Raw genomic sequence first — 11,300 nt, forward strand, 5'->3', positions numbered from 1 at the left:
TTTATTTTAGTTTATTGATTTTATTTTATAACTTGTCCTTCAGGTACCTTGACCCACAAACCCAACATGACTTCCTCAAATGTTAGTGAATGCAAACCCCACAACATTAGCAAATATGGCAGTGCCCGACCACCACACGGGGAGTAATTCTTCATCTTTCTTTACTTTTATTTCCCTCAGTTTTTCAATTGTCACCACATTATAGACAATTTGGAATTAATGAGGGGAGGATCTAAGATTGAAACATGATAAATATTTATCACTACCTGTGATGAAGTTGATGTATTATGTGGATTAATTTTTTCTAATTTCTAGTTGGCATAGTTGTGCCCATGACTTAGTCAGGGTCAGTAAACTTCTCATGTCCTCATGCATATAATTTGTAATTTTTCCTTTCTTGCATGCTTTTGTTGTCTAATAATAGTTTGGATTTTACTTTCTCATCACTACTTTAGCATTTAGCCATTAGTTAAAAAGTATTTCACGACTGAATCCTTGTAAGAGACATTATATGATCGCATAATTATATGATTTTAAAGTGTGTATGATTTGAACACTCAAAGATAGATGATTTTTGCTAATTTTTAGACACTTCATTTCCAATCAGTTCTCTTCCAAGTAGTTGTTTATGTGTTGATGGAAATCATTATTTCGCTTATCACTGCACTAGACATATAATTTGTCTTATTTGTTGACATGTTTGACCAAAATATTTTGATAATTTACTTGTATCTTTTTTAGGATCTTGTGCCGTCAATCTTGTGTTTATCATTCGAGAAGAGAATCAAGCAAGATTATTTTTCAAAGATTCTTATATGGTCTACTTACTTTATATATTGAGATATGCAATCCATGAAGATATGAGCTGATTTTATGATCTTTTATATCCTTATATTGAGAAGAATATTTGATTTGATGAGATTTTGACAGATCAAAATGGGTTAAATGATACTTTGTGAAGATGAGTTCATGCTCTAAATATGGAAGACTTTTACAACATTGATAGATGTTTTATTATTGAGACAAGTGTTTTTTTTAAGTGGTTGTCAAAGTGCTAATGGAAGTGGCCACTTCGATTAGCACTTTGACAGGCAATATAACTTGTCTTGTTTAGAGTTGGAAATCTTTTCAACCAAGTCAATTGAACAATTACTTAAATGATTTTGTAGACGTGTGCTAGCCTATATTTGGACAATGACTTAAATCGTATCAAGCAATCAAATCCTTTTCTTTGTGGAGACTGGATCGGGGGTGTAGAAGACATATCTCTCAACATTCCACTTTACGTTGGTCTTTATTAGTATATTGCGTTTAGCTATTTTAGTTGTTGTTTGATAGAGATTATGATGGTAATTGATTCTAGTATGTTAGCAAGTCTCAAGCTTTTATATATTTGAGAGACTTGTATAAGTTTACGTATGGAAAGTTGATAGCACTTATTTGTTCATTGAGTAACATTTTTGTGAGAGTGCATTGAGAGTGTCGAAACCTTTATTTGTTTTTAAATTGACTTTTTATTTTAAAATGAAAATGGGAGTCGCCACCAATCTTTTTTATTTAGGTGTGATTGGATCACCTTAAAACTCTTTTTAATAAAATGGTAGACTTATTAAAACAATACTTTTCGATCTACAAAATCCAGGAATTGGGTTCGGGAGTCGGTTACACACGAGGAAAGATTAGCACCCTCGTAATGCCCAAAATTGGTACCCAGTTGATTAATTGATGTCCTAGTGTCGAGAATTGAAAATTTGAAGAGAATTTAAAAACATGATCCCACTTTGCATAATGTTATTTTTAATTAAAATCACTTGAATAAATCAAAACGTATGTAAAAGACCCTCTTATCTCGAGGTAACAAAAGGTTATATCCCGTAAGTTAGGACATGACATCTCAAATCCTTGAAAATAAGTTTCCTCTTTATTTTAATTACTATTTAAATCTCATGTGTTTTAATTTTAAAAGAGAATGTTTAGTTATCTAGGTTCAAAGAAAAAGCTGAACCTCGTAAGTTAGGGCACGACCTTTTGAATCTCTAAATACGGAACATTGTCTTAATTTTTAAAAATTTCCATTTTATGCATCGAGTAAAAATTAATGTAACACTTAAAATGGTATATATTTGGTTTATTCGGGCATCATATGAAAAACAGACAAATATGTTTAAACATAGTGTATGGTACAATGATAATGAAATAATGTGAAGTGGCTACGTGGGTAGAATACTAAAATAATAAATAATAAATAATAAATAAAGGGATGCTATAATAATAACAATATAATTATAATAATAAAACACCAAATAATAACAATAGCAATAATTATTTTTAATTACTATTCTAATACTAATTAAATAATAAAGGAGAAATAAACAATAATAATGATAGTAATAAAATGTGCAAATAAAGGAATAAATAACAATATAAATTTTAAATACAAAAAGAGTAAAGAAATAAATAAATGAATGGATACATAAATAAATAAATAAATAAATAAAACAAAACAAAACAGAACAATATACATATAAAAATCTATAAAAGGTTGAAATTAAATGAATAAAGGATTAAATTGAAATTAAAATGAAATTTAGAGCCTAAATTATAATAAAATAAATGAATAAATATAAAAAGGACTAAATCAAAATTTTCATGGAATTTAGGGGCCTAAATTGTAAAAAAGAAGAAGATAAAGAACCAAAATAAAACGTGCTAAAAAGGATAGGGACCAGATGGGTAATTATTTCAAGCCTTGGGACACGTGTCATCCCCTAAACGGGTTCACAGTGGTCCAGGGACTAAACTGTGAACAATTTAAAATTATAGGAAAAAAATTAAATAATTAAGAAAGAAAATGGACTAAATTGAAAGAAGCCGCAAAAGTAGAAGGGCCAAAAGTGTAAATAGACCCCCTTTAAAAAACACGCGGATCCTAGGTCGGGTTGTTCGGGTCAGATTGGGTTAGCCTCAAAATGGCATCATTTTGGGGCATTCTAGACTCCTTCGAAACGGCGTCGTTTAGCAAGTATATTTAAATCAATTTAAAAAAAAATCGTTTCAGCCCATACTTTAAAAAAAATGAAAACCCTTTTTTTTTCTCTAAAATCGTCCTAGGGCTAACCACTAGGTCCAATGAGCCCCCATGACGGCCACCGGTCGCCAGCGATGGGCTTCGCCGTTCCCAGTGGCCGAAAAATGCCAAACACCCTTTTTTTGGCCTTTCGGCTCCCGAAGTCGGGATCTAAATGCCAAAAGCCTTAAAAAGTAAAAAAAAAGCAAAAAAGCTTCGATCTTTCCTTTTTATGTTCGCCTTTTTTTTATTTCCCTTATATTGAAGCCCAAAACGGAACCCTAATGGGTTCGATGGCTTTTAGGATCGGAGGAGACGAGGTTCTCGATGACGGCGCGAAATTGAGCCAGGTGAAGAGTCCTTTATATATATATAAATATTGCTTTCGAAAAAATAAATAAACAAAAAGAAATCACCTTCTTAATTAAAGTTAATATTTGATCTTTGTCTTTTGATTGCTTTTTTGTATATTTTTTTCCAACAATACAATCTGTGGTTATGGCTTTTATAGCCATATGTTACACTGTTTATAATATATATATTTTTTACTTTTTCTACTGTTTCTACTGTTTGTTGGCTACTATTTATTGCGTGTTGTTTCTTTGCTGTCTTTTCTTCCTTTTTAGCAGGTGGTGGTTGGCGATGACGGTGGCAGACCTCGGGCGGCGTGCATGTGAGGGGGTGCAGCGCGAGGGAAGCGGGGGCGACTTTAGGGTTTCTAGTTTTTTTTTGGAAAATTGTTTAGGTTATGGGCCATTGGGCCATAAGTTTTATTTATTTATTTGGATCGTTTGTAAATTTGGGCCTGATGGACTGTTGTAATGGACTTTTAATTTTTGGTTTTATTTATTTTATTTTTGATTTGGTTTTTTTGTTTGGGCCCAGGCAAAATTGAGCTTCTACAGTGAGTATTTGTTGCTTGGGAGAACTTAGAGCTTGGTGATCTAGTCTTTGGATGCAAAAACTGAGGTTACTACTCGGGGTGTAATAGAACTAAGGTCACTAGTTGTTTTGATTTCAAAGATAGTGAATTCATTTCACTGAGTTAAGCTCCACAAAGGTAGAAAAATCAAATTATGTAAATAATTTCTTATCCCATATTTTTATTATTTTTTCGTAGTTCCATCAAAAGCCACTTCTATTGCCACTTTTATCACCACTTACGCACTTTATTTTTCTTAAAAATTTATTTTATTTAACTTTATTTAATATATTAATTAACTTAATTTAACTTTAATATAATTAATTATTAAAAATTTTAATAAATAAATATTTTTCTTATTTTATTTCTTTTCTTTCAAATCGTGTTTTATTTTTATACAATTATTTTTTAAAAGTTTTTTTAATTTCTAGGCAGGTAATTTTTCTTTCCTTTTTCTTTTTTTAATTTTAATTTTTTTAAAATTTAAATCAATTTTCATAATTTTATAGAACCACCAATGGTCATTATTAACTTTCAAATTTTAATTTTTTTTACTAATGTTTCTAGAATTTTAATGGTTGATTTTAGGGTTTTTTTTTCCCATTTGTGCTTATGATTTTTATCAGTTTTCTAATTATTGATTTAAGCAGTTTCAATTTTTACTTATTCTTTTTTCAGCATATAGTTTCAACATTTCTCCCCTAAAATTTTAATCATTTTAATTAAAGTTAAATTAACTTAGATATGATATTGTATGTGATTAAGTGTAGAATAATGTTTATATGTCTTTAAAAATTGGCAAAGTAACATTATTTTATTAATACCTAAAAACTATATATTTTATGATAATTTTAATATAAGTATTATTTTATTTTATTCTCGTAGATTTGCATAAGTTGTGCCCACGACTTTACCCTGGTCATAGTTGATTTTAATTTTATTTTATCCAGTTTTTATAAGATTCGACACAACTTATTTTATCTACGAATTTTTTTTTCAGGTGTAGGAACTTAAAATTGGTGGATCCACGTCCATCATACATTTGTAGCATATTAGATACTACTAACCACTAGCCGAGTTTGGGAAAGGATTTTTTTTTTTTACTTCGGATAGGCCTGTTTGAATTTAAATAAAATAATTTTAGAAATATTGTTATTGAAATTTAATCATAAAATATATAAATATTAATATAAAATTTTTTTAGGAATAATATTTAATACATTGTCAGTAAAAATTTTAGACTCTACAGCTGAACAAAATATTTGGATATACGATAGGTACGTGGCCAATAATTTAATAACTATTTCAATTTACTTAAATCTTTATAATTTAATAACTATACAAATTTGACTAAAGGTAGGAAACAAATTCAGAGACCTCACAATACATACGTATAAATATCATGATGATGATGATATAAATTCTTTAGCATCATAATAATAAATCAATTGTAATTGTTTTGTTCACTTAATAATTTCATTACATACCACAATTGAAAAAAATGGTCGAAATATAAAAGTTTCTTACCAAATATGAACTTTACTTGTACTCATACAACATTAACAAATCAAATCTAAAGAATAAGATTCAAGATCCATTTTGAGATCGAATATTTCAATATCCTTAACAACATTGAAATAAAACAAGTTAATTAAATCAGTCATAATTAATTATAGATAAAAAAATCTCAATATAAAAATAAAATCTTCTTGCAAATCTTTGCATATTGTGTCTAAGATTTCTATTTCCTAGATTTGGGCAGGTTAAAAATAGGGACGGAATAAGAAAAGATTAAAAACACTGGGGTAGGAAGTGGGAAAAAGAAATCGAGTTAAAAACACATAACAAGAGAAAATAGGAGAGTAAAAGAGAAATATTTCATTGATGAATGTTTACGATGCTTCTCCGAATTTTATATTTATAGACATAAGAAGTATAAATAAAATAAAATTCTACTCCTAATAAATATAATAGTGCTAAAGTACATCAAACTTATCTTAATCTTAATTGACATTCACTTAATAATAAAATATTCATAACACATTTAAAAATATTTTTTTATTTTACATCATCACTTTTAAAAAAAATCATATTAAAGAAATACATTCTATAATTGTTTCCCCAAAAACATAATTTTGAATCAGTTTTTACATCAACAATATTGTTTAAATTAAAAATAGTTTTTAGAAAATATTTTTAAAATTACTATACAAAAATAAATTATTTTAAATTAAGTAATTAATATTAAATACAATTAACCCGAAAAGGAAACTAGTATTAAATGAATACCAAGTGATGAATGATTAAATTTGTAGGTATAAAACAGATGATAATTCATGCTCAATGAGATAAAGGATTGCTTAAAGAGTTGAAGCTATCAAAATTGTAAATTAATTTAGGAAATGGATACCCACTGAAAGTCATTAATTTTTATGTTGGAATAAATTATAATTTTGTGAGGTTTAAAGTAGAGTATTTTTTTAACTATTCTTATTATAATCATACTAAAATTTTAGGAAATTTGGAGAAGTCATGAGTTGGTCATAGATTCAGTTACTTTATCATTATATGTATGAAGCTCAATTTTGAAATATAAAATGACTTTTACTTAATAATAATTATACATTGTAGAAAATTTTCATTATTCTCACTTATACTTAATTTCAATTTCTCTACTGACTTCAAGCTCAAGATTCCGTCTACACTTCAAATTTTCTTGCAATCAATTATTTTTAAAGAAAAATAGCAATTTTACAGGAGTCAAAATTTTGAATTAAACTCAATTGCATGCCAATAATAATTTTTAGAGTTAATTGTTTTAAACATTTTCAAACTATGTTTTCATTATGATGTTTTAAACTTAACAACATTCTAATTATATTTTTAAATTATCTATGTTATATCAATCATGTCCATTAGTTATTAAAATCGTTAATTTAATTGTTAAATGACACATCAAATATTATTTATCTAAATTAAAATAAAAAATAAAAATACATAGAACACTTTCGAATAACTTTTAAAAGAAAAAGCTAAAAATAAAATAAAACTGAACAAAAAGAGAACGACCACTAAAGTTTTTGTAAAAGTTTTGAAAACCTTAAAAGTAATATTTGTAAAACATCTATTATTACAATATTTTTTCTTAAAATTTTCATTTAAAGAACCTCGATAGTTTAAAGATGTAAATAGAATGATTTAAAGTCTAGGGACAATTTAGAATAAGGATCATAGTTTGGGGATGTTCAATGGAAAATAGTCACTTTCCTAAAAATTTAATCAATTGAAAAGTGATTCCAATATATGGTATAATGGAAAGTAGTCACTTTTATGAATCCACTAGTACGGCTTGAATAGGATATGACTCACTCGAGATGAACTCAAATAGTAAGAAACATAAATTCTTTGTATTCGATGTCAAATTCGATTATTTATGTTCTATTTCAAACTTGAATAAAAAACTTTGGTTAAATTCTACTATTAGTCCTTTTATTTTTTTGAAAGTTTTGGATTCAATCCTTGTATTTTAATTTGGCCATTTTTAGTCCATGTACTTTTCAATTTTAAAATTTTCAATCCCTGTACTTTATTTGACTTATTTGATAGCCCAAGCTACTGGAGTTTAAACTTGACTTTGCAATTATGGAGCTAAATTTGAAATTCTTTTATGAGTTGTTGTTTTTAGAGATAATAGAGTAATTATAAGAAAATTTAATTATTAAGGTAGTAATTATATCTTCTTGTAATTACAAAAAATTTTCAATCCCTGTATTTTAATTTGACTTATTTGATAGCTCAAGCTCTTTGAGTTCAAGCTTGACTTTGCAATTATCGAGGTAAATTTGAGTTTCTTTTATGAGTTGTTTTTAGAGACCATAGAGTAGTTGTAAGAAAGTTTAACTATTAATATGTAGTAATTATATCTTCTAGTAATTACAATAAATTTTAATTTCAGTGTAATTCATCTTAATTTCCTATATCATGTTTTATAGATAAATTGTAATTACACAAAAAAGAAATGTAAAAGTTTAAAAAGTCATCCTGATTTATTATTCGCACAATTTCCCCAATTCTCTACCTTCTCTAAGAATTTGAGCAAGTAATTAGGATATTCCAATTATACTCAATTAAGTGAGATATGCTAATTACAATAGTTCACCAAGCTTGTATAATTATAAATAATTACTTCCAAACTCAATTACTAGAGTTTCCGAACACACAAATCTAAATAACTTACAAGTATATATAGATATCTTTAAGGGCAGAGCCAAAGGGGTAGACAAAGGACTTGAATCATTGATTCATACGATGAATTTATATTTAATTTGGCCCTTGAAATTTTGATTTTGGCCTTAAAAAAAATTAAAAATTTTGCTCGGCTCTTAATATAAAATTCTTAACTTAGTCGAGAATATCTTGTATAGGTGTTAAACATGAACACCACAAGGCAGAGCTTAAAGCGACTATTGAACTACCAAATGGAAATTCAAAAACATTGTGATTACTGTTGATTCTTCATAAGTATAATTCTGTGAAGCTATTATATATTTTGACCAAAAAAAACCAACATTCTAAATATAATAGAGTCACCTAATTACATAATGAGCAATGCAGACGTCATTGATTAAGGAATTAGCAACAAATAAATTACGAGCAAGTTACTAAAATAACCTTAATTAGGGAAGACCGACGATCCAAAATGCTCCAAATTAAGCGAGGGAAAAAAGATATTAATTTGTGATGGAGCTTAATTTTAATGAACAAAAATGAGAGGAGAATTTGGTCAAAAATATGATTGAGTGGGTATGGATTAAGGGTCAGACGCTAAATCTTTAGGAATTGAAACTCTAGTGATGAAAAGACATTTCAAAGGTAGGATTGATTATCCATCTTATATGTAGCTTCAACAAGTCACATTCACAAGTCTAATTAATAAATAAATAAAGTGAATGATAGGGATAGAGTTTTTCCATTCAAATAGATGGGTGAAGAAAAATTTTAGTGAATTGAGAGTATTAACTCAATTTGTAACATCTAAAATTCGGTCTAAAATTTTTGTTCGGATTTTGGAGGTTACATTAGTCACCGAAGTGATTTAAAGTAATTTTATAAAACGGAATGTTAAAATATCGTTTCAAACACAGTTCGCTGGATTCTAACTAAATCATTTAACCATTTGAGTTTCATAATAGAAAATTTAAGTTACATTAAAAACATTCAGAAATATAAATCCGCAGTTTCTGAAATTTAGTCCAGAATAACAATTTACGAAAATCCCAAAATAAAACTTATACCACAATTCTTATAATTACTTACAGTCAGAACAGCTTGAAAAATTAAGAATTGAAACGAAACACTTTATTTAACCAATTCGAAACTTATCCGTTTGAGACCTTTAGAATGTCGAGTCCATCTACAGAATACGAGAGTACCTAAAAGCTTGGGGAAAACTAAGGGGGTGTGAGCTATACGAGCTCAGTGTGAGTCTAAACCCAAAGTAAATAGCAAGTGACGAAAAATCAAACCAAAATACAATCAAACTACAAAAATCTTGATCAAATGGTCAGGTATGAGAAAAGTTCAATTGGTCATACAAATCGTGTTTTACAAAATTCCAAATACACACCTTACTTAATCATGCAAGATTAAGCTCACAATTCATTTCACAAATACCCCAACGTTCAAACAAATTAACATGTAATCTGATGTAGAATGTATGCAACAAGTAAAAAACAATCCCACCCCCCCAACCGAACGCCACTCCGACCACTTTGCACACCACATATGAGCTATATTAAGCTCATCCACCTTGCACAACACATAGGACCATGTTAGGTCCATCCACTCTGCACACCACAAATGGTGGAACTAACCCACTCTGATAACAGTATGCAGCTGAGCTGACATATGTTTCTTGTGGACGTACCGTTGTACAAAAATATTGCAATTAAACTGCTAGAACATACTCCCTTCTCTTCACAACCAAAATCCCAGAATTTTGATGCAAATGCAAAATGCACACTGTTTGCAGACGACATACAAAAAAAGATTGTAGAATCAGAATTACTCTTACTCAATTACACAGGCTCAGTATCAGATTAACTCAGATCCTATCATTAAATAATGTTTTAATTCATAAATCACATTTCAAACACGCTTGAACAAACCAAAAATTAACGCTATAGTACGAATAATCACACAAATCTAAGCCATAACAAAGTCCCTAATACTTATACAGAGGCCCCAACAAATGTTGGGCAACACAAAAATTGGAACAGGTCAAATTATGACACAAAATGAAAATATGCGAAACAGGACCATATGGCCATGTGCCCTGACCGTGTGGAGCTCTACACGCCCGTGTGACCCAGTTACAAGGCAGTGTGAGCAGCCCGTGCAACTCTCTGTCTAAAATTGATAAAATGAGGTGTAGAGCAGACACAATAGTGTGGAAACCTCACACACATGTGTGCCTAAGGGACACGACCGTGTGCCCAAGGCACACGCCCATGTAGAAATCGACAAAATCCCCAAAATGCAGCCACACGACCGTGTGGCACCAAAAATCACCCAAAACCCTAATTTTCCAAATGCACACGGCCATGTAGATCACCAATGTGTGGCACACACCCGTGAGGCCACTCGTGTGGTCATGAAACGACACTAAAACGGGCCGTAATTCATGCCTTTGTCGTCGAAACGATCCCCAACCCTTGGTAACCCAAAAATACACCATAATATACCGTATTCATACGATTTAATAGCGATACAACACATAAATTACTCAATTACCAAAACATACAAGAAGTTGTCGAATTCCGCAGCAATTCGACGTTGAGTTACACAGTTCAGAAAACACACCTGATTCGCGATAAAAAGCACCAAGACTAATCAATTTGCTCTCACCACATCGTTTGAAAACCTTAATTTCACACACAACTACAGTATAAGAATTCCGATTCAACAACAAAAAGAAAATGAAAGTGATTCTATCATTAACCCCAAAAACAAAACCTACATTCTTCACTTTTGATTAAATGAACACACAAGAACAAAACTCCCTTGTCAAATGACAAGTAATGATAAAACTGAAAAAGCAAAGAATTACAAAAAAAAATAAATTTTGAGGAAGAAAGCAGGAAAAGAATAAAAAAAAAAGAAAAGTTACAGAGAACCAAAAGTAGGAAAAAGAACTTGAAATGGTTGAGTTTTGAAATAAAAACTAAAATAAAAATTTAAAAATAAATAAATACTTTTAAAACTTAAAACTAAATTAAGATAAAAAAATAATTCCTCAAAACACAAATGAGA

Source organism: Gossypium hirsutum, chromosome D03 (assembly GCF_007990345.1).
Source record: "Gossypium hirsutum isolate 1008001.06 chromosome D03, Gossypium_hirsutum_v2.1, whole genome shotgun sequence".
Lineage (NCBI taxonomy): Eukaryota > Viridiplantae > Streptophyta > Magnoliopsida > Malvales > Malvaceae > Gossypium > Gossypium hirsutum.